Source organism: Misgurnus anguillicaudatus, chromosome 4 (genome assembly GCF_027580225.2).
Source record: "Misgurnus anguillicaudatus chromosome 4, ASM2758022v2, whole genome shotgun sequence".
Taxonomy (NCBI): Eukaryota; Metazoa; Chordata; class Actinopteri; order Cypriniformes; family Cobitidae; genus Misgurnus; species Misgurnus anguillicaudatus.
This window is the reverse complement of record NC_073340.2, coordinates 32,562,821-32,584,931: the sequence shown is the minus strand read 5'-3', so window position 1 is coordinate 32,584,931 and position 22,111 is coordinate 32,562,821. Positions and strand designations below refer to the sequence as shown.

At 35.7% G+C, this 22,111-nt stretch overlaps 2 long non-coding RNA genes across 2 annotated transcripts; one reads left to right on the top strand and one right to left on the bottom strand.

The window, feature by feature from the left end:
- The first annotated feature begins 526 nt into the window (after window positions 1–526).
- On the top strand, window positions 527–3,293 carry LOC141363649 (uncharacterized). The gene is made up of 5 exons (XR_012369134.1): window positions 527–939; window positions 1,153–1,836; window positions 2,087–2,137; window positions 2,478–2,583; window positions 2,720–3,293. It is a non-coding gene; the product is annotated as an uncharacterized lncRNA (long non-coding RNA).
- A 1,771-nt stretch (window positions 3,294–5,064) lies between these two features.
- On the bottom strand, window positions 5,065–7,458 carry LOC129416169 (uncharacterized). The gene is made up of 6 exons (XR_012369133.1): window positions 7,112–7,458; window positions 6,788–6,898; window positions 6,215–6,403; window positions 5,914–5,964; window positions 5,469–5,574; window positions 5,065–5,332 (listed from the first exon to the last, which is right to left on the bottom strand). It is a non-coding gene; the product is annotated as an uncharacterized lncRNA (long non-coding RNA).
- Window positions 7,459–22,111: the final 14,653 nt, after the last annotated feature.

Below are 22,111 nucleotides of genomic sequence, written 5' to 3'. Positions count from 1 at the left end.
TTCTGTGTGTATTCACATCAAAGTCATTATTGTTTACAATGCATGGAATGGTGCGCTGTGATTTGTTGAGCGGATTTATTGCATTCTGCAGAGAAGGAGGACTGGCGTTTGTCGCGGTTTGGAAAAAAGGGGAGAAAAGATGACAGAATAACCTGGTGGATGTCGGATTTTGCGTAAAATTAAAACTTTACTTTTTAATACTGACCTGATACAATACTGATTTTGGCGGTAACTATTTAAAAAAAAAAAAGGTTATCGCGTTTTGGAACCAAACTCTTTATATATTTTTGCAGTACTGGCTCTTTAATCGCATCGCTGCATGCTAATCTAAACTCCCTCCTCCAACCCCAACTCCACCTAGCTGGGAATCTGATGATTTGTTACAGTAAAACTACAGTCATTTTTAAGAATGTATCACATCAGATCACCACAAATCTTAAGACCAGGTGAAAGTATGGCTTATTTAATCATTCTGCTGTCTAGAAGAAATAACCGAGGTAATCAATAATTGATTATAGACGGTCAGGGGATCTCTGGATAATCCGTAATTCGTTTGTAATTAAAAATCGAAAATACCGCTTTTCTGTTTTTTGTTTCAAAACGAAAAACCAAATAACCGTTTTTGGTGTCAGAATAAAAAAACGAAAAACCAATTAAAAACGTCCCGTTTTTCGTTTTTTGGCGATAATTTTATCGTTATTCCTTTTTGAACAAAAAATGAAGAGTGTCTTTGAACTTCAGTCAATTCGTTTTTCGTTTATTGCAAGTGGTGCCCGCTGCATAGCCAAATGGGCGGAGCTGGAGCTCTAGCGAGGCGTGGCACCCTCGCTGGATCTAGTGGGCGTGGCAGCATCAAGTGCGCAGGCGCAGATAGAGTTTGTTTAAACTTCCTGTACAGCCTGTATCAAGTATTCCGGAGTATTGCACGGGAAGAAAACGGTAATTTAAAGATAAACTGAGCTTTAATATGTATATTAAATCTTAATCTTACAATTATCGCTGTATCGACGTGATTTTCGGGAGTATGTTGAGTTTCGCGTTAAACACTAGATAGCTAATGTGCTAACATTCTCCCGTCCACCACAAGTGGTACGTAGTGTTTTTATTGTAGTTTTTATTTTTTGTATTCAAATATTTGTTAAACCTGCACAGGTGCACCAGACAATACTTATGCGAGGACAGGATCTTCTGCTGTCTATATCACGGTGCCTACTGTAAATAAACATTTACACGAGCTCTGAAATCATGCAGTTCAACAAAAAGGGATGTGTGTGATTTAAATATTTTAATTATACTGTGTGTGATAAACATCATGTTTGTTGAACCTTTCTGTTTGTGCATGTCATAGTAATTTCTTTCTTGCATTTTAAACTAAAAACATACTGTTCATTTAATATTTTCTTGTGTTGTGAAACCTTTGGGATGTCTGAATTTAAACTACTTTATTTCAGTTGTTATAATAGTTTTTCTACGTAGCATTACTTATGACTAGTTAAAAACATGTATATAAATACTCTTTATGTTGTGCTCTTGAGCAAGGTGATTCATCACGAAAGCTGTTTATATGCAATGCACTGTACAAAACATGTAAACAAGACAATGATGCTAATTTATTCTTTCTATGTTTTTGATTTTATCATCATCAAGCGTGTTCTCAACTCCAGACGATCCCACACTTTCACTGCTGTTACCGTACATCAACATTTTTAAATGTGTAAAAATCCAGCCTCTGGACAACCTTCCATTGGCTGCAGCACCCAGCATCAGCATCCCCAGCATCAGCATCCCCACCTTTACTTCCCCTCGACATTGGAACATGTCTGTACTGATTTTGAGGTACAGCTTTTTAACTTCTTGCTGCTTGTAAACTTGTTTAAATATCTTTAGTGGAGTATTAAGACAGAACAAAGTACACAGTTGTCACAAATAACCCACTGAGGGTCAGTTAAGTAAACCAAGTACACAATTTTAACAAAACTGTAAACAAACAGAAAGACTTAACTTAAAAAAAAAACAATCCCTAGATGTGACAGCTATATACTGTATTAATTGTATATAGTCTAATTGTATTGTCTATAATTAACAGGGTGCCCCTCTACAGCTAGGAGGAATTGATTGTGGGGTATTTATGTTGATGGTAAGTGGTCTTTTATTTGCTGTACACCTGTGTCTGTGTACTAAACACAGCATTTGTTAATATTGTTTTGTTTTTTGTATGCACTCTATGTTATGACTGTGAGTAAACATAAAAAAAGAACGATTAAGATTTTCGATTGCTATCTTTTGCCAGTCTGACACACCAATAATCATGAAGTGGTGGTGCTCAGTTAATTTAGACATTTCCTCTGACAAAGTATGATATTAATAACTATACTTATGATAAAACCTCCATTCTGTGCATTTCCAGTATGCAGACAATATATATAAATAAAGCAATGCATGCCTAAAAACATTCTAATGTTTGTCTCTTCGTACAGTCAAGTCCCACAACTACTCACCCAGAAAGTAACATATGCAGATAACATGAAATTCACTCCACCTGAGTCAGATGTCATGGAGATCATCCAGACACCAGAGGAAGATGTATGTAGCAGGAATGTTTATGTACTGATTGACTTGTTTAACTTGTTAATGTGTGTATCAACCTTTCCTCTTTTATGAATTTGTTTATGAGCAGTACATCATTTTTAATTATATTATTATTGGAATTCTTATATAGCACACAGGACTCAGCGATGATGAGAAACATTCAGCTGACCTGTGAGTGGCTAAAGGAGACCACTTGCTGGGAAGATGAGCTGCAAAAGATCTAAAGGATGATGCCCTGTTGGCTATAACAATGTTGGACTTGTTTATAAACACCATGTTTTATGAGGGTGAAAGGAATGAAGAAAAAATGTCGACTCCCTTCCCTTTTATATTTTAGAGAAGAGCAGGAAATATATGAGACAAGAGTTATTCGTGGGTTTTGTTTACACAAAAAACCCTGTCTTGTGAATCTACTAGTGGGGATAGACTAATGTAAATATTGTTTTTTTTGATTGGTTTTGTAAAATACCATTTAACGTTTGTGTGAACTGTAAAGTGTTGTGTTCTTAAAATAAATTTATAATATTTATTATCGTATCTTATTATACCATTAAAGTCTTGTGTTCTTGAAATATTCATGATATTATTTTATATCTTCTTATTATAACATTTTATATAGATTTCTTTTATGTTAGATGCATATTTTGCTAAATTTGGGTTAATAGAAACCAATAAATACACTTGTAGGACAGTGGAGTACAACACTTGTACACCTGAGTATGTGACTATTAAATTACATTTAGCTTCTACAAAAATGTAGTTGAAGCGAATGCTTCACTAATGTCAAAGCCCATTGTATATCCTCTACTGTGGTAAGTCACATGGTTGGTTTTAGACTACTTGTCTGCTTATTCATTAAAAATAGCATAATGCATAGTCTATCACATAAAGGTTGAATCTATCCAAAGTTACAGTCAATATTTCATTTAAATTTGCTATATCATTTTTACAGCATATGCTTTCACATTTACATACAATAAGGGCAGATTAGGTAACCTAGACTTATTTATTAATATTATATGTATTTATTTATTGAATTAATCAGATGATTTCGTAATACAACAAGGTCGTATTAAACATTAGTAAATGCATTAACATTAAAAATAAAGCTTTTCAGCAAGTTTTAATTTTTGTTAATGTTAGTTAATGTCAATACAATTATTTCGTTCATGCATTAACTAATGTTAACAGTTACAACACTTGATTTTATAAATTTATTAGTAACTGCTGAAATTAACATGAACTAAGATTCATAAATGCCGTAGAAGTATTGTTATTTGATAGTTCATGTTAGCTAATGCATTAACTAATCTAAACAAATACAACCTTGTTGTAAAGTGTTATCGATCATTTAGATTAGTTCACAACCCACACTTTGCGGTGGACACAAATAAAGACGGGTGCACAGATAGTAAGCTTTCACTGGCAAAGCAGCACACCACTCCTTCCTCCATAAAAGGGCCTTGCTGTCACTTTCAGATATTTACATCATGGTTTATGGTAAGCCACATTTTTTAATTGTGTTACTACTTTGTGGAATTGGATGATGTCAAATTATGTCTTTAAATACAAATGTACAACAGTACAGTGAAGCAGGGCTTTGCATTGCAACTCTTTCACTTGCATATATGCCCTTATGATTTACAAGCATAGTGGATGAGTGAAGACTAAAACCTTCTGTAAATGTTATAATGTTAAGGTCATATTATACTTTTATACAAGTTCCTGTGGCTTACCATAAACCATGATGTAAATATCTGAAAGTGACAACAAGGCCATTAATGCATTTACTAATGTTTAATACGACCTTGTTGTATTACGAAATCATCTGATTAATTCAATAAATAAATACATATAATATTAATAAATAAGTCTAGGTTACCTAATCTGCCCTTATTGTATGTAAATGTGAAAGCATATGCTGTAAAAATGATATAGCAAATTTAAATGAAATATTGACTGTAACTTTGGATAGATTCAACCTTTATGTGATAGACTATGCATTATGCTATTTTTAATGAATAAGCAGACAAGTAGTCTAAAACCAACCATGTGACTTACCACAGTAGAGGATATACAATGGGCTTTGACATTAGTGAAGCATTCGCTTCAACTACATTTTTGTAGAAGCTAAATGTAATTTAATAGTCACATACTCAGGTGTACAAGTGTTGTACTCCACTGTCCTACAAGTGTATTTATTGGTTTCTATTAACCCAAATTTAGCAAAATATGCATCTAACATAAAAGAAATCTATATAAAATGTTATAATAAGAAGATATAAAATAATATCATGAATATTTCAAGAACACAAGACTTTAATGGTATCATAAGATACGATAATAAATATTATAAATTTATTTTAAGAACACAACACTTTACAGTTCACACAAACGTTAAATGGTATTTTACAAAACCAATCAAAAAAAACAATATTTACATTAGTCTATCCCCACTAGTAGATTCACAAGACAGGGTTTTTTGTGTAAACAAAACCCACGAATAACTCTTGTCTCATATATTTCCTGCTCTTCTCTAAAATATAAAAGGGAAGGGAGTCGACATTTTTTCTTCATTCCTTTCACCCTCATAAAACATGGTGTTTATAAACAAGTCCAACATTGTTATAGCCAACAGGGCATCATCCTTTAGATCTTTTGCAGCTCATCTTCCCAGCAAGTGGTCTCCTTTAGCCACTCACAGGTCAGCTGAATGTTTCTCATCACCGCTGAGTCCTGTGTGCTATATAAGAATTCCAATAATAATATAATTAAAAATGATGTACTGCTCATAAACAAATTCATAAAAGAGGAAAGGTTGATACACACATTAACAAGTTAAACAAGTCAATCAGTACATAAACATTCCTGCTACATACATCTTCCTCTGGTGTCTGGATGATCTCCATGACATCTGACTCAGGTGGAGTGAATTTCATGTTATCTGCATATGTTACTTTCTGGGTGAGTAGTTGTGGGACTTGACTGTACGAAGAGACAAACATTAGAATGTTTTTAGGCATGCATTGCTTTATTTATATATATTGTCTGCATACTGGAAATGCACAGAATGGAGGTTTTATCATAAGTATAGTTATTAATATCATACTTTGTCAGAGGAAATGTCTAAATTAACTGAGCACCGCCACTTCATGATTATTGGTGTGTCAGACTGGCAAAAGATAGCAATCGAAAATCTTAATCGTTCTTTTTTATGTTTACTCACAGTCATAACATAGAGTGCATACAAAAAACAAAACAATATTAACAAATGCTGTGTTTAGTACACAGAGACAGGTGTACAGCAAATAAAAGACCACTTACCATCAACATAAATACCCCACAATCAATTCCTCCTAGCTGTAGAGGGGCACCCTGTTAATTATAGACAATACAATTAGACTATATACAATTAATACAGTATATAGCTGTCACATCTAGGGATTGTTTTTTTTTTAAGTTAAGTCTTTCTGTTTGTTTACAGTTTTGTTAAAATTGTGTACTTGGTTTACTTAACTGACCCTCAGTGGGTTATTTGTGACAACTGTGTACTTTGTTCTGTCTTAATACTCCACTAAAGATATTTAAACAAGTTTACAAGCAGCAAGAAGTTAAAAAGCTGTACCTCAAAATCAGTACAGACATGTTCCAATGTCGAGGGGAAGTAAAGGTGGGGATGCTGATGCTGGGGATGCTGATGCTGGGTGCTGCAGCCAATGGAAGGTTGTCCAGAGGCTGGATTTTTACACATTTAAAAATGTTGATGTACGGTAACAGCAGTGAAAGTGTGGGATCGTCTGGACTTGAGAACACGCTTGATGATGATAAAATCAAAAACATAGAAAGAATAAATTAGCATCATTGTCTTGTTTACATGTTTTGTACAGTGCATTGCATATAAACAGCTTTCGTGATGAATCACCTTGCTCAAGAGCACAACATAAAGAGTATTTATATACATGTTTTTAACTAGTCATAAGTAATGCTACGTAGAAAAACTATTATAACAACTGAAATAAAGTAGTTTAAATTCAGACATCCCAAAGGTTTCACAACACAAGAAAATATTAAATGAACAGTATGTTTTTAGTTTTAAATGCAAGAAAGAAATTACTATGACATGCACAAACAGAAAGGTTCAACAAACATGATGTTTATCACACACAGTATAATTAAAATATTTAATTCACACACATACCTTTTTGTTGAACTGCATGATTTCAGAGCTCGTGTAAATGTTTATTTACAGTAGGCACCGTGATATAGACAGCAGAAGATCCTGTCCTCGCATAAGTATTGTCTGGTGCACCTGTGCAGGTTTAACAAATATTTGAATACAAAAAATAAAAACTACAATAAAAACACTACGTACCACTTGTGGTGGACGGGAGAATGTTAGCACATTAGCTATCTAGTGTTTAACGCGAAACTCAACACACTCCCGAAAATCACGTCGAGACAGCGATAATTGTAAGATTAAGATTTAATATACATATTAAAGCTCAGTTTATCTTTAAATTACCGTTTTCTTCCCGTGCAATACTCCGGAGTACTTGATACAGGCTGTACAGGAAGTTTAAACAAACTCTATCTGCGCCTGCGCACTTGATGCTGCCACGCCCACTAGATCCAGCGAGGGTGCCACGCCTCGCTAGAGCTCCAGCTCCGCCCATTTGGCTATGCAGCGGGCACCACTTGCAATAAACGAAAAACGAATTGACTGAAGTTCAAAGACACTCTTCATTTTTTGTTCAAAAAGGAATAACGATAAAATTATCGCCAAAAAACGAAAAACGGGACGTTTTTAATTGGTTTTTCGTTTTTTTATTCTGACACCAAAAACGGTTATTTGGTTTTTCGTTTTGAAACAAAAAACAGAAAAGCGGTATTTTCGATTTTTAATTACAAACGAATTACGGATTATCCAGAGATCCCCTGACCATAGACATCCCAATTGTAATTTTTCTCTCCTATGGAGAGGTAGTAAAACAAGGCAAATCTTGTGCACTCTACTGAATTAGTGGTTCATCAATGAGAACAGATCGACTTGCTCACCGTGCTGCTCTATTGTCTGTGACTGACTGTGCATTTACATGCTTTATATTTGTTAGCATTTCTGTGTGTGTAGCGGATATTCACATCCTCCTTTCTGGCATTCCATAAATACAATCTGTGGCATCAGCTCAATATTCTCCGGCCCGTGCCGGACATCGGTAGCTCCCTCCGCACTGTTAATGACTGGGCTGAACCTTTGTCCTGCCGTATAAATAACGCTGGCGTGCATGTGACCTGTGCTGATGTCAGGGCCAGCAGGGTAATGCGAGACACACGCTCGGTTAAACCTCCAGTGTGGCGCAGACAGGCATGCTGATGCTGTATTTATGTGCTGTTTATGTTTATTGAGTGTGGGGTAGATAAACCACGTTTAAAGTTGCTGTGCAATAGCCAGTAAACAAATTGCTGCATCAAGTCATCATTAAAATGATAATTTGTTCACAGTTATGTCAATGAATTATATTACTTGACAACAGAAGTGTTTATTGTGATTGTAATTGAGCTCAGATGCAAGTCGCCATTGATTCGGAAGGTCGCTATTGATTTAATAAAAACTTTGTAAGCAAATAACACAACATTGCTTGTGCAATATACTTTGATTAATAAGAACTTTGAATATCTTACCTGTGGAGTTTATTAGCAGGCATGCTGTAAAAAATCCTCAAAAAATCCAGTTAATCCAGTTAAGTGCAAACGATCATTTCAAACCACACTTAAAAAAGCCATTAGGTGTGGGTATGCATGAGAAACTTTTTTAACATTACAACACAACTGTGCTGCGATGTTCAATAATAAACATGTAAACAAGTAAGGAAAGCTCTGAGCAGTGCATCTAAGCTTGCTTGCTGGTTTTGGACGGGTTTTGGTCTATAGCTTAAACAACAGGCTCGTTGCAACTCGTAATGTAATAACTGCACATCATGTAAAAACTGCACAAAATGTAATAAGTATTACATTATTATTCTAATGAAATGTTCATAGTATAATCATTTGGTTCGCAAACCAAAAATATTGTCATACCTGTAACAATTTTAAACACTGCAAACATATTATTAGTGGTGTTTGCATTTATTATATCGTAAAAACATGGGGATAGGCTTGTTTCACTAAGCATAACCATTGGTGGAAGCCAATTCTTTCCTTAGCAACCAAACAGAGTACCCTTGCAACCATTTAGCGAGATCTATATCTTTGTATCAGTAGAGATATGTGTGCAGTCTCATTTCTTTGGTGGCTTGGACTGTAATCATTGGTGGATGCCATTCACTCCCTAGCAACAACCCCGGATACCCTAGCAACCGCATAGCAACAAACTAGCAACCGCATAGATACAACCTAGCAACCAACCCAGGTACCCTAGCATGCACATAGCAACACCATAGCAACTGCATGGCAACCATCCCAGGTACCCTAGCAACTGAATAGGAACACCCTAGCAACCATGTAGCAGCAGCCTAGCAACCACCCCAGGTACTATAGCTACCCCACCTAGCAACCAAACAGAGTACCCTAGCAACCAAACAGAGCAACCATTTAGCGAGACCTATATCTTTGCATCAGAAGCCTTGGACTGTAATCATAATGGATGCCAATTCACTCCCTAGCAACAACCCCGGATACCCTAGCAACTGCATAGCAACAACCTAGCAACCGCACAGATACAACCTAGCAACCAACCCAGGTACCCTAGCAAGCACATAGCAACACCATAGCAACTGCATGGCAACCATCCCAGGTACCCTAGCAACTGAATAGGAACACCCTAGCAACCATGTAGCAGCAGCCTAGCAACCACCCCAGGTACTATAGCTACCCCACCTAGAAACCAAACAGAGTACCCTAGCAACCAAACAGAGTACCCTAGCAACCATTTAGCGAGACCTATATCTTTGCATCAGAAGCCTTGGACTGTAATCATAGTGGATGCCAATTCACTTCCTAGCAACCACCCCGGGAACCCTAGCAAACTCCTAACAACACCCTAGCAACCGCATAGCAACATCCTAGCAACCAACCCAGGTATCCTAGCAACCGCATAGATACAACCTAGCAACCAACCCAGGTACCCTAGCAAGCACATAGCAACACCATAGCATCTGCATGGCAACATCCCAGGTACCCTAGCAACTGAATAGGAACACCCTAGCAACCATGTAGCAGCAGCCTAGCAACCACCCCAGGTACTATAGCTACCCCACCTGGAAACCAAACAGAGTACCCTAGCAACCAAACAGAGCAACCATTTAGCCAGACCTATATCTTTGCATCAGAAGCCTTGGACTGTAATCATAGTGGATGCCAATTCACTTCCTAGCAACCACCCCGGGGACCCTAGCAAACTCCTAACAACACCCTAGCAACCGCATAGCAACATCCTAGCAACCAACCCAGGTATCCTAGCAACCGCATAGCAAGCACCTAGCAACTGCATAGCAACAGCCTAGCAATCACCTCGGGTACCCTAGCAAGCGCATAGCAACACCCTAGCAACTGAATTGCAACCATCCCAGGTACCCTAGCAACTGCATAGTAACACACTAGCAACCACATAGCAGCAGCCTAGCAACCAAACAGAATACCCTAACAACCATTTAGCAGGACCTATATCTCTGAATCAGAACATGTGTGTATGCTGTTTTATCTCATGTTGGTGTTAGCCCAACAATCACCACTTCACTTTTTTTTTTTAGAAAATGGTCCATTACTTTTTGTATATAAAAAAGCCAAAAACTAAATATTTTATTTCCCACAGTTACAAATGTGAAAACAGGGATTAAAAAAATAAACCTGTAGAATTAAAGTGTGAGACTGTGATGATTTGGGAAAAGAAACTATAAGGATTATTAAGTTTGTAGAAATTTGTGACCAACCAGCAAAACAGAACACAAAGTGACTTATGCTTGAATGGCATGAATCCAACAGCTTGGTTGTGATGTAACATTTGTTTAATTATATTGAAAAATAATTGAAATCATTATGATGAAAATTTAATTACAATAATAATATAATACTTATTACATTATGTGCAGTTTTTTCATGATGAATTGCTACAAGGGCTGGGATATGAGCTAGACAGCTTTAAGCTATTTTTCCAGCAGTCAGGTAATGGTTTTGTTCATTTATTCTGCCTTAAGCACGCACTCACAATAGCCTGACCACGTGAGTGAAATATAAATCTTCTCCATGTCTCATCATGATGGTACTAATATTATAATTTTCATAAATGTGCAGCCGGAGGGATGTTCTCAGCCGGACATCTTCTCTCATCCAACACCAGCGGTTATAACAGAGACCCCACCTTACACCTCAAAGACTTTCAGCTTATTACCCAAGGCAAACATTTCACAGCTCTTTAAATGTTCCTTTATAAAACACGGCTTTATGCAGATTTCTAATAACCGGGATAACCAGACGTGTCTTTGAGATGGCGGCACTCGACACATTTATAATTTAGAACATTCACCGTATATAATGCTATAAGCTGAAGGGTTCGGCGCTGCGCCACCAATCTCTACTGAAGCTCAAATGCCTTTATGGATGCTGCAGTGTTTCTAGATGGAAAATGAAACCTGTGTAGCATATAACCACTGGAGAAGCACTTTATATGACATTCATGCAAAAGCTTAGTGTACTACACACTGCAAAAAATAATTTTCAAGAAAAAATGTTCTTAGTATTTATTTAGTAAGTCTTGTTTTCAGTAAAAATATAAAAAAAATCTTAAATTAAGATGTTTTTCTTGATGAGTAAAATGACCTAAGAAAATAAGTCTAGTTTTTAGATCAAAAAGATTTTGTGCATAAAACAAGCAAAAAAATCTGCCAATGGGGTAAACAAATTTTCTTGAATTTTTCTTGAATTAAGCGTTTAAGAAAAATGTTCAAGTTTTTTTTGCTTACTCCTTTTTTGCACAAAATCACTTAAATTTGATATTTTTGGTATAAAAACTAGCCTTATTTCTTGGGTGGTTTTGCTCATCAAGAAAACGCATCTTAATTTAAGAATTTTTGATATTTTTACTGAAAACAAGACAAAAATACTAAGAAAATATTTTCTTGAAAATCATTTTTTTGCAGTGTACTTATTGGGGCTGTGTATCGCCAACAGTTTCCCGATTCGATACGTCTCCCGATACAAGGGCCCCGATACGATGCGCATCACGATACAAGACTATTAAATTTTTGTTCAGAATTAAGTAACATTATTACTATTATTGTTTAATGTACATTGAATAAGCAGTGTTGTAACAGTTGTCTTTTTGCCATTCATTTATTAGGTTTTGGTGTGACTCATAGAAATTCTTAAAATCTCAGAGTTAATACTTAATACTTTTGTTTTTTTAAACAGTTTTACAAAGAAAAAGTGTCTTACTCTATGCATTATATTTGTCTCTCATTTCATTATTCTATATCTATTTATATATGTGTAAACATGCAGTCAGACTTCAGAAATCAGATTATTAAGGTGACAGCTATAGTTTGAAGAAGCTCTGTATCTCTTCTCTAGATGTAAACTTTTCACATGCAAATCTTTGTCGTGTTTCTTCTCTAATGCGTTAGTACTGTTTTATAAGAGAGCGACTAATAAGTATAGGCTAAGATATCTTCGCTTTCATACTGAACTCATTGATTTTAAATACGCGTGAGAGAGTGGGAGAGAGAGAGAGAGAGAGAGAGAGAGAGAGAGAGAGAGAGAGAGAGAGAGAGAGAGCGGCTCGCAGGCACGTGCACCAGCGAGGCAGACACGTATACCCCGCTACCTTTAACGTACTCCGCGGGACACATGCGTCCTTTCCATATAGATCACGCATCAGCAGCGATTGGTCATGTTACTTTAAAAAGTGCATCCGAATCGATACGGAAGATGCTGTATCGATGCGCGCATCGTCAGGCGTCCATGACGATGTATCGTCATATCGATATTTTGAACACAGCACTAGTACTTATGAAGCTTTGGTTTCTGGGCTTAAATCGTCTAAAATTATTGACTTACAAGCTACACTTTTCTTCTTCAAGGGATAGGTCACGTAAAAACAAAATTCTGTCATCATTTACTCTCCCTGATAAACCAGTAGGTGTTTCTTTTCCTCTTTTAAACATAAACAAAAATCATCATGCTCAATACACTGCAAAAAATGATTTTCAAGAAAAAAATATTTATTAGTATTTTTGTCTTGTTTTCAGTAAAAAATATCAAAAAATTCTAAAATTAAGATGCTTTTTCTTGATGAGTAAAACGACCCAAGAAAATAAGTCTAGTTTTTAGACCAAATTTAAGTGATTTTGTGCATAAAACAAGCAAACAAATCTGCTAATTGGGGTAAGCAAAAAATCTTGAAAAATCTAGAAAAATTTGCTTACCCTATTGGCAGAATTTTTTGCTTGTTTTATGCACAAAATCACTTAAATTGTATATTTTTGTGTAATTCTTAAATTTAACTGCCAGTGGGGTACGCAAAAAAATCTTGAAGTTTTTTTCTTAAACACTAAATTCAAGAACAATTCAAGAACAATTTGCTTACCCCATTGGCAGATTTTTTTGCTTGTTTTATGCACAAAATCACTCAAATTTGATATTTTGGGTCTAAAAACTAGATATTTTTTCTTGTGGTCGTTTGGCTCATCAAGAAAAAGCATTTTTATTAAACAATTTTTAGATATTTTACTGAAAACAAGACAAAAATACTAAGAATTTTTTTTTCCTGAAAATCATTTTTTGCAGTGTCATGCTTACCATCATTTATCAAAATATCTTATTTCATGTTCATCAAAAAAAAAGAAATTTATTTTTCAGGTTTAGAACAACATAAGGATGAGCATATTGATAACAGAATTTTCATTTTTGGGTGAACTATCCTTTGAACTAATGACCCAGCAATACTGAGTTAGGGTTGATTTTGTCTATCATACTGCAGTTTACTCTTTATAATAGAGACACATATATGACCCACTTAACTATTCAATGTGCACTGTGCCAGCTGTTCTTGTTTCTCTGTTCACTTAGAGGGCAAAATAAATAAAGAAATCATTGCCTTGAAACATCAATCATTGCTGCTTACTAAGCAAATTTATGATCTGCACCGTGTTGCTGGTTTGTACCCAGATTGGATTTGAATTGCCTTTAAGGTATAGAAAACACATGGAAGAATTTGATTAATATACAATGTATGGCACCTACTTTATTTGCATTTCAGCAACATTGTAACAGAAAAGCAAAGGTTGCTTGTAGGGAGTCCATAACAAAATTCCCCATGTAAAAGTGTGAAAAAGAAAGTGCCCTACACTGTACCAAGACACCATGGACCAATTAGGCAAAACATCAATGAAAGGTCATGCCATACAATAAAACACATTTTAACTAAAAAGCATCCAATAAAAATAAAATAAAAAGTAAACATCTGACTTGTTTGTGGTCCACAACACAGCAACAAGTTTGTGTCTTGTGTGTTTTTTTACTTGACTTTGTAGCAGAATTTAAATTGACAAGATCTAAACAAGTTTTTTGGTGTTTGCAATAAGCACCGAGTCTGCAACAGGAATACGGCGCAAAAGATAATAAAAAGCCTTACGGCTACATTTAATTTTTTCAGTTTTGGGGAAGACTTGGTATTAAATAAGGTTTCCTGTGAGGTTCCGTTGCCGGATTTATTGCTTCCTTCACAGGAGGAATTTCTCCTTCTGAAGAGCAGAAATTATGCAAGCATGAAAAAGCTGATGTCTGCTTACCGCACACTAATGTAAACGCATTGAAACTTCTACGACTTCTGCCCTCAGGTCTTCATTCTGTCAACCACAGAGAGGATTAGCTCAGGGATTTTTGTTCTTGGAAATAAAATGTAGGACAAATTGACTTGCATATCCTTGGCTAAATAATCGGTTTCGCTGTGCTTTCCCACAGGATATGAGACAACTGAGGGAAATGATATATTTACTTCTGAAATATCGCTAGTTTAGTGAACGTCTGTGGAGGAATTTAATTTTCATTCATAACGTGCAGCAAACAAGCCAGGGGAAATTGATTTTTGCTCTTTGGGGTTTATACTGTAGACTTTACAGCGTGTAACATTTATAGGGTCTTTTAAAACAGCATATTGAGTGTGTCAACACAATTAATAGTCTTAACTTTCTTCATAGTTTAGGAGGTTAAACTTTTCTTACTTCAGGTTTCTGTTTACTCAGAGAACTACATCATTTTTGTTAATATGCCAATCTAGCAAAATCTATGTCTATGGCACCCTTCCTGATTTTTTTATTGCATGTTTGTCACACTTAGATCATCAAACTTATTAAATATATCTTAAAATATATCACAAGTAAACACAACACGCAGTTTTTAAATAAAGGTTTTTATTATGTTATGAAAACAAAATGCAAACCCACATGACCCTGTGTGAAAAAGTGCTTGCCCCCCGTTAAAACATAACTGTTGTTTATTACACCTGAGTTCAGTTTCTCTAGAAGTAGAAGTAGACCAAAATATCCTCTAAAGCTACACATTATGTTGAGATCCAAAGACATTCAGGAACAAATAAGAAAGAGAGCAATTGAGATCTATCAGTCTGAAATAGTTATAAAGCCATTTCTAAAGCTTTGGGACTCCAAACCACAGTGAGAGAGAGCCATTATCCACAAATGGCAAAAACATGGAACAGTGGTGAACCTTTCCAGGACTCTTTCAAGAGGTCACAAAAAAACCACATAACAAGATCCAAAGAACTGCAGGCCTCACTTGCCTCAGTTAAGGTCAATGTTCATGACTCCTCCAGTCCAATAAAAAGAGACTGGGCAAAAATGGCCTGCATGGCAGAGTTCCAAGACGAAAACCGCTGCTGAGCAAAAAAACATAAAGGCTCGTATCAGTTTCGCAGAAAACATCTTGATGATCCCCAAGACTTTTAGGAAAATACTCTGTGGACTGACGAGAAAAAGTTTTTGGAAGGTGTGTGTCCCATAATGTCTAGCGTAAAAGTAGCGCCACATTTCAGAAAAAGAACATCAAACCAACAGTAAAATATGGTGGTGGTGGTGGTAGTGTGATGCTGCTTTAGATACTGAAGACTTGCTGCAATAAATGGAAACATGAATTCAGCTGTCTACCAAAAAATCCTGAAGAACAATGTCCGGCCTTCTGTTCGTGACCTCAAGCTGAAGCGAACTTGGGTTCTGCAGCAGGATAATAATCCAAGACACATCAGCAAGTCCACTTCTGAATGGCTGAAGAGAAACAAAATGAAGACTTTGGAGTGGCCTGACCTCAATCCTATAAAATGCTGTGACATGACCTTAAAGAGATAGTTCACCCAAAAATGATAATAATGTCTAATGACTCACTTTAATGTCATTCCATACTCATAAGACTTCCGTTCATCTTTGGAACAGAGTTTAAGATGTTTTAGATTTAGTCAGAGAGCTTGTTGACCTTTCATTAAACATCTATGTACGGTATACTGTCCATGTCCAGAAAGGTAATAAAAACATCATCAAAGTAGTCCATGTGACATCAGTGGGTCAGTCAGAATGTGTTGAAACATCAAAAATACATTTTGGTCCAGAAATAACATTCAGCATTGTCTTCTCTTCCGGTTCTGTTGTGAACTGCGTGCACGTGACTGTAGTGATGCGGCTGACATACGTTGCGGCTGACATGTTATCTGGTACACCCCAGCTTTTTTTGTGTGTGCGCCCGAGCTTTGTTTACAGTCTGAGGGAGACGCACGCTGTAAGTCTGAAAAAAAAAATCTTCGCAAACATGTCTGAGGAAAATATGTCAGCCGGTTCACTGCAGAAACGTGACTTCAGTCACGTGCACGCAGTTCACAACAGAACCGGAAGAGAAGACAATGCTGAATAAAGTCGTAATTTTTGTTATCTTTGGACCAACATTTATTTTCAATGCTTCAACACATTCTAACTAACCCACTGATGTTACAAGGACTACTTTGATGATGTTTTTATTAACATCGCACATTACTAACGAGCTCATTAAATAACAAAAACAATATTGCGTCATTGACTTTATAGCAGGTTTAAGTTGGTCAATGGCGTAGTCTATTTTAGTTCCCTCAAAATACATGTAGCAACGCGCCAACAATGCGCCTGAACAAACCTTGTTTTCAGACCAGAATGCCCATGGGCGCAAAATTGGGTGCAAATGCATTTGCTATTAAAACAATGTGGCGCTAAACGTGAAAATAATAATTGCGCCGGGTTCAAACTAGCAAAAGACACTTGCGTCATGCATTGAGCTGGGTGTATGATAGGGACCATTATGTTTAGGGGTCAAGCCTATTTTTACCTCGGGCCATGTTACACTGGTTTCACTTTATAATAAAAACCGCATGTTGTGTTATCTTTGATTAGTATTTCCAGCCTCTTTTGTTAATAAAAAGTGAGACCAACACCTTGAACCCAACTTCAAAAGGATACAAAGCAATTTTTTTTCAAAATAAAGATGTCTGCTATGTAAGCAAATACTGCAAAATGTATCCAAACAACCTCTCCATTACAGTACATTTTTTCTAATAGCACAGTTTCAACGATTAACCAGTACCTTAACATGTTGTGTTACAATGAGTGTTGTTAATATATAACATCAGCTATTACAGTGCATTTCTTAATCTTTTCTCTTTTGCATTTCGATAAATAGAAGATACATGTGCATTTTTTTGTGTTTTCTACCTCTGACCATCCAGTTGACCAAAGAATCCATAATGCACATCTGTAGAATGATCCAAAATACCAACAAGCAGAAAAACCCCACAATGGACCTGCTATCAGCAAAACGAATGCCCCATCAGGGATCCTGTCGCCATCCGAGTTCGATTCGTCTTGGTCTGCCATTTAAACAGAAGGATGATGAAGGGCCCTGGGAGATGTAGAAAGATGAAGAGATGATATACGGACGGTGACATTTGGAGGTGCTTGAATGTCGCGGGGAATCAGTCCCTAACGATTTGTTTTATGTTGAAAAGTGACTCGTAGTACAAAGTACACAGGCTCTAGATTTGGGTACCTAGCGGTTTTCCTGAAAAAGTTGACATCCGATAAAGAGGAATATGACACTCCTCTCGTGCTCTTATTGTAAGAAAATCCACATTGATCTTGATATGACATAGTGAAATGTGATTTAAGCTCTTCTGCGTACACTCACTGGCTGCTCTCAATCTATTTACTGATAAAACAGTCTGTAGGTGCTGTCAGACAGACATTGATTCTTTTACCTGACATGAGCTTTAATACCGCGGTATCATGCGTGTCTGCCCTACCCTGCTAATTTAGGCTGTCAGTTCATGTGTCAGATGAAACGTGCCTTGCCTTCAATGAGAACAAAATATTCAAAATATTTTTTGGTTGTGGTGCAATTTGAAAAATGATTCTAGAAGCAGCACCTAAGAAAAAAACAAGTAAAACAGATGAAATAAAACATTATTTAATATGTTATAATTTAAAAATGGTGAATAAGTTAAGAAACACAGTATGTATACACTGCATGCTGCAATTTCACACCTTTCACATCCACTTTATTCAAATACTGGTAAACAAATAACATTTGTGGGCAGCGAATAAAAAATAGCATTAGCTTTATATAACCCTCATAGGATGCAGTAATCTAAAACATTACAAATATACTGCCATTTTTGGCCATTATTAAGTCTTAATTTGGCCACAACTTTCTCTGTGTTTCAGCAAATGGAATGATTTTTGGTGACAAATCTTATATTTACACATATTTCAAGAAAATGCTTAGAAATTGTTCAAAAACTCAACAATATATCGTGGGCAAATTGACTACCCTTTCGTGTTGTTAGTGGCCAAAAAAAGGCCACTAAATTAAACTGCTGTAAAAATGTATTAGATTAATATTTTTCAAATTATTTTGCATAAATATATTAATCAACCTCAGTACTGAACAAAACTACCAAATGTTTACAAAAATTCCATGATTTTAACTCTTTAATTGCCAAGTTCATAAGTGGTGTCATTGATTTTGGGAAAAACAAACACAAAATGACATATTTTAATATAAAAAGTGATTGTGTGGACTGGATTTTTTTCTTGGGCATGTCAAAGATTAGTAAAAACATTGGCTTTGATGCATTTTTAGTTTTTGTGCAGCATCAGATTTTTTTTCTCCCTCATTTATTGTTTGTGGCCATTTTTGCTCCATTGGCTTTCATTATAACGACATTGTTTGATTGCAAAACCCCAAAAAGGGTTAATGGTGCCACATGGTGATCAACAGAAAATCAAAAATGACAAATTTTACTTCTTTGCAAAAGGAAAAACCACCAACAATCAAGAATGCATGATAATAAGGTGTCATGGCTCTGCAATCAAAAAACATAGTTATAACGGAAGTCAATGGGCAAAAATGGCCAAAAAATAAAATCTGATGCTGCACAAAAACTAAAAATGCACCAAAGCCAATGTTTTTAATGATCTTTGACATGCCCAAAACTGTGAAAAAGGTGGAAAAAAATCCAGTCCACAATTATTTTTTTGTTTTGTGTTTTCCCCCCCAAATCACTTATAAACTTGGAAACTAAAGAGTTAAAATCATGGAAGTTTTGTAAACATTTGGTAGTTTTGAAAAGTACTGAGGTTGATTAACGGATTTATGTGAAAAATGTTGAAAAACATATTCATCTGATACATTTTTACAGCCGTTTAATTTAGTAGCCTTTTTTTGGCCACTAACAACACGAAAGGTATAGTAAATTTGAACAATGCACAAGGGTTAAAGTATCTTGCTGTAGGGTAAAACGTTATCACAACAAGTTTATAACATAGTTGATCCAGTTCCTATATTACTGTATTGTGTCATCTCTTTTCAAAATGGGAATTTATAAATGTACAATAGCTTCATAATGGTACACTCATAAAAATAAAGGTACAAATGCTGTCCCTGGGGTGGTACCTTTGTACACCTTTGTACCTAAAAAGTGCATATTTTTAAAAGGTACTGCCCCAGTTGGCACCTTTATTTCTGAGAGTGTAAAATAGGTACAAAAATGTACCTTTTCTGTCGCTAGGGTCCCATTTTGTACCTTTACCAATATAAAAAATATATAATACAATGTTGTACCTTTCTATGTTTACTTTTAAAGCAAAATGTTTCTATGGATGCATAATGATTAATTGCGATTAATGTATAGCAGAATAAAAGTTTTTTGCATCATATATGTTGTTTACATCATATATGTGTGTGAACTGTGAATAATATAAATATGCACACATGCATTTATAATTTAAAGAAAGCATATATATTTATATATTAAGTATTTATATTTATATATAAATTATACATAAATATACAAATGTATATACACACGTAAACATTTCTTAAATATATAAATGCATGTGTGTGCATTTATCTATATAGTTCACACACATATAAACAAAAACTTTTATTCTGCTATAGCTTGATTGCGATTAACCGTTATGCATCCCTATTTCGTACCCCTAATCCCTTCTGTATAATATTGTACCCAAAAAGGTGCATTTCAATTTGTTGTGTACATATAAAGGAACGTGAGGGTACCACCCCAGTGACAGAAAATGTACAGTTTTGTATTTTTTTTCTAACAGTGTACAGTGTAAAAAAACACTATTAAATTTCATCACAATACAATTTAACAGAAAAATAAACACCAACCTACAATGCACCATGGCATGCAGGTACCATTATTAAACCTCTTGATCATTTCCTCCATTAGCATTAATGCATCCGTCTATTCACAAGCTCCATTAATCAAATGTGTCCTTTGCATAGGAATGTCATTGGCTCGGAGCGTTCGTTTTGAGATATTTTTCCACGCTGAATTATTCAAATTATAATCCTGGCCCTTTGAACAAATATGAGGAGGGAAACGTACACCGCTCGATAAAAAATTCATGGACCGCAGAAGAAACTATAGGGACTGTGTTCGTTCATAGATTTTAATATGCAGATCGCTGGACAGCGTTCAGAACGTAAGCCATCTGATGTGTTGGTTTATAATGCCGTGTATGAAACAAAATGAGTTGCATTGCTTTGCGGTGACGTGTGAACTCTGAAAGACAAGTGTGTGTGTGTTTGTATCAGTGTATATTGGAGCAGACACACTATTGGCATTATGCAAATCCGGTACGCAGCAAACACAGAGATGCATCGCTCTACATTATCACTTTGTAAATTGCTTCCTTTAAGAAAGTGTCAATTTTCTCCAACAAATCACTCTGTTAAAAGAAATACTTCAAACACAATACAATATTTATTAGGTGTTAAATAATACATTCGTGCCAACGCCTTCTTTCAAATAAATTTCTTCTTTTGTCTATACCCCTCCGGATCTACGGCTGTAATATTCACAAATGTGATAATAAACTGTTAAATCCCTTTGTTCAGTGAATACAAGTATGTGCGACAGAATTAGAACGATGTATGTGTTTACTTAGTCCTCAGGATCCAGAATCAGCCCTAAACGTTCCTCCCATGCAGTACAATTGATGCATACTTGTTTTTCACGCGTGTGGGTCTGTGTTCCTACAAAACATAACTTTCCCAGTTTAATACCAAAACAAACTTAAAAGGCATCAGTGTGTTTCGAAGATCGTGCCCTTTTAAGATCAACAGATCTAAACCTAATTTCTGCACAGCAAGACTCCAGGTGTCTTGAAAACAGGGTTGAGAGCAGAAAACATGCCTGCAGAATACCAAATGCAAAACATTACGTTACATGACATTCGACAGAAAGTAAGACTGGAACGTGCTTTCCTTTTTAAACATTTCATGACCTTCCATTACTTCTATGACCTTCCATTATACGTCTGTATTTTGATTGTTATACAGTCATGGTTTAAAGAGCCTCTATTGTCTGATTCACGATTTTAAATTTCCTTTGGTGTGTAAGTGTGTATTAGTACCTGTTAACGATATGGAAAAGGTACGAACCCCAAAGTAATGATGACGTGAGTTATCGTCTCCAACGTAAATCTGTTTTCTTGGACTACAACAAACCAGCCCAGAAATTTCGTTGTATAGTTACATAATTTTTTAAATAATTTTTTTGTGATATTATCACGAATTTCCACGTTTCTTCGTGATCGTATAACGAATTCCTGTTTTCGTGTGATTATCATGTATTGGTTACTCAACTGTTTTGTCCTATTTTCTTACCATTGTCCCTTCGGTTTAGGGTTAGATTTACATAAAATGTGATCCCAAACCCAACTCTAACCCTAATGCCAGGCGACAATGGTTTAAAAATAGGAAAAAGCAGTTGAGTAACAAATACGTGATAATCACACCGAAACAGGAATTCGTTATACAATCACACAAAACAAGAAAATTTGTGATAGTATCACGAAAAAAAAAAAACGTATGAGACTGGGTATAAAAAACACACGGATTGTAGGTAACAGTTTACTTCCTGGGATGGGTGATGTAGCAAAGACCGACATTATCATAACTCCTCCCACTTCAGACT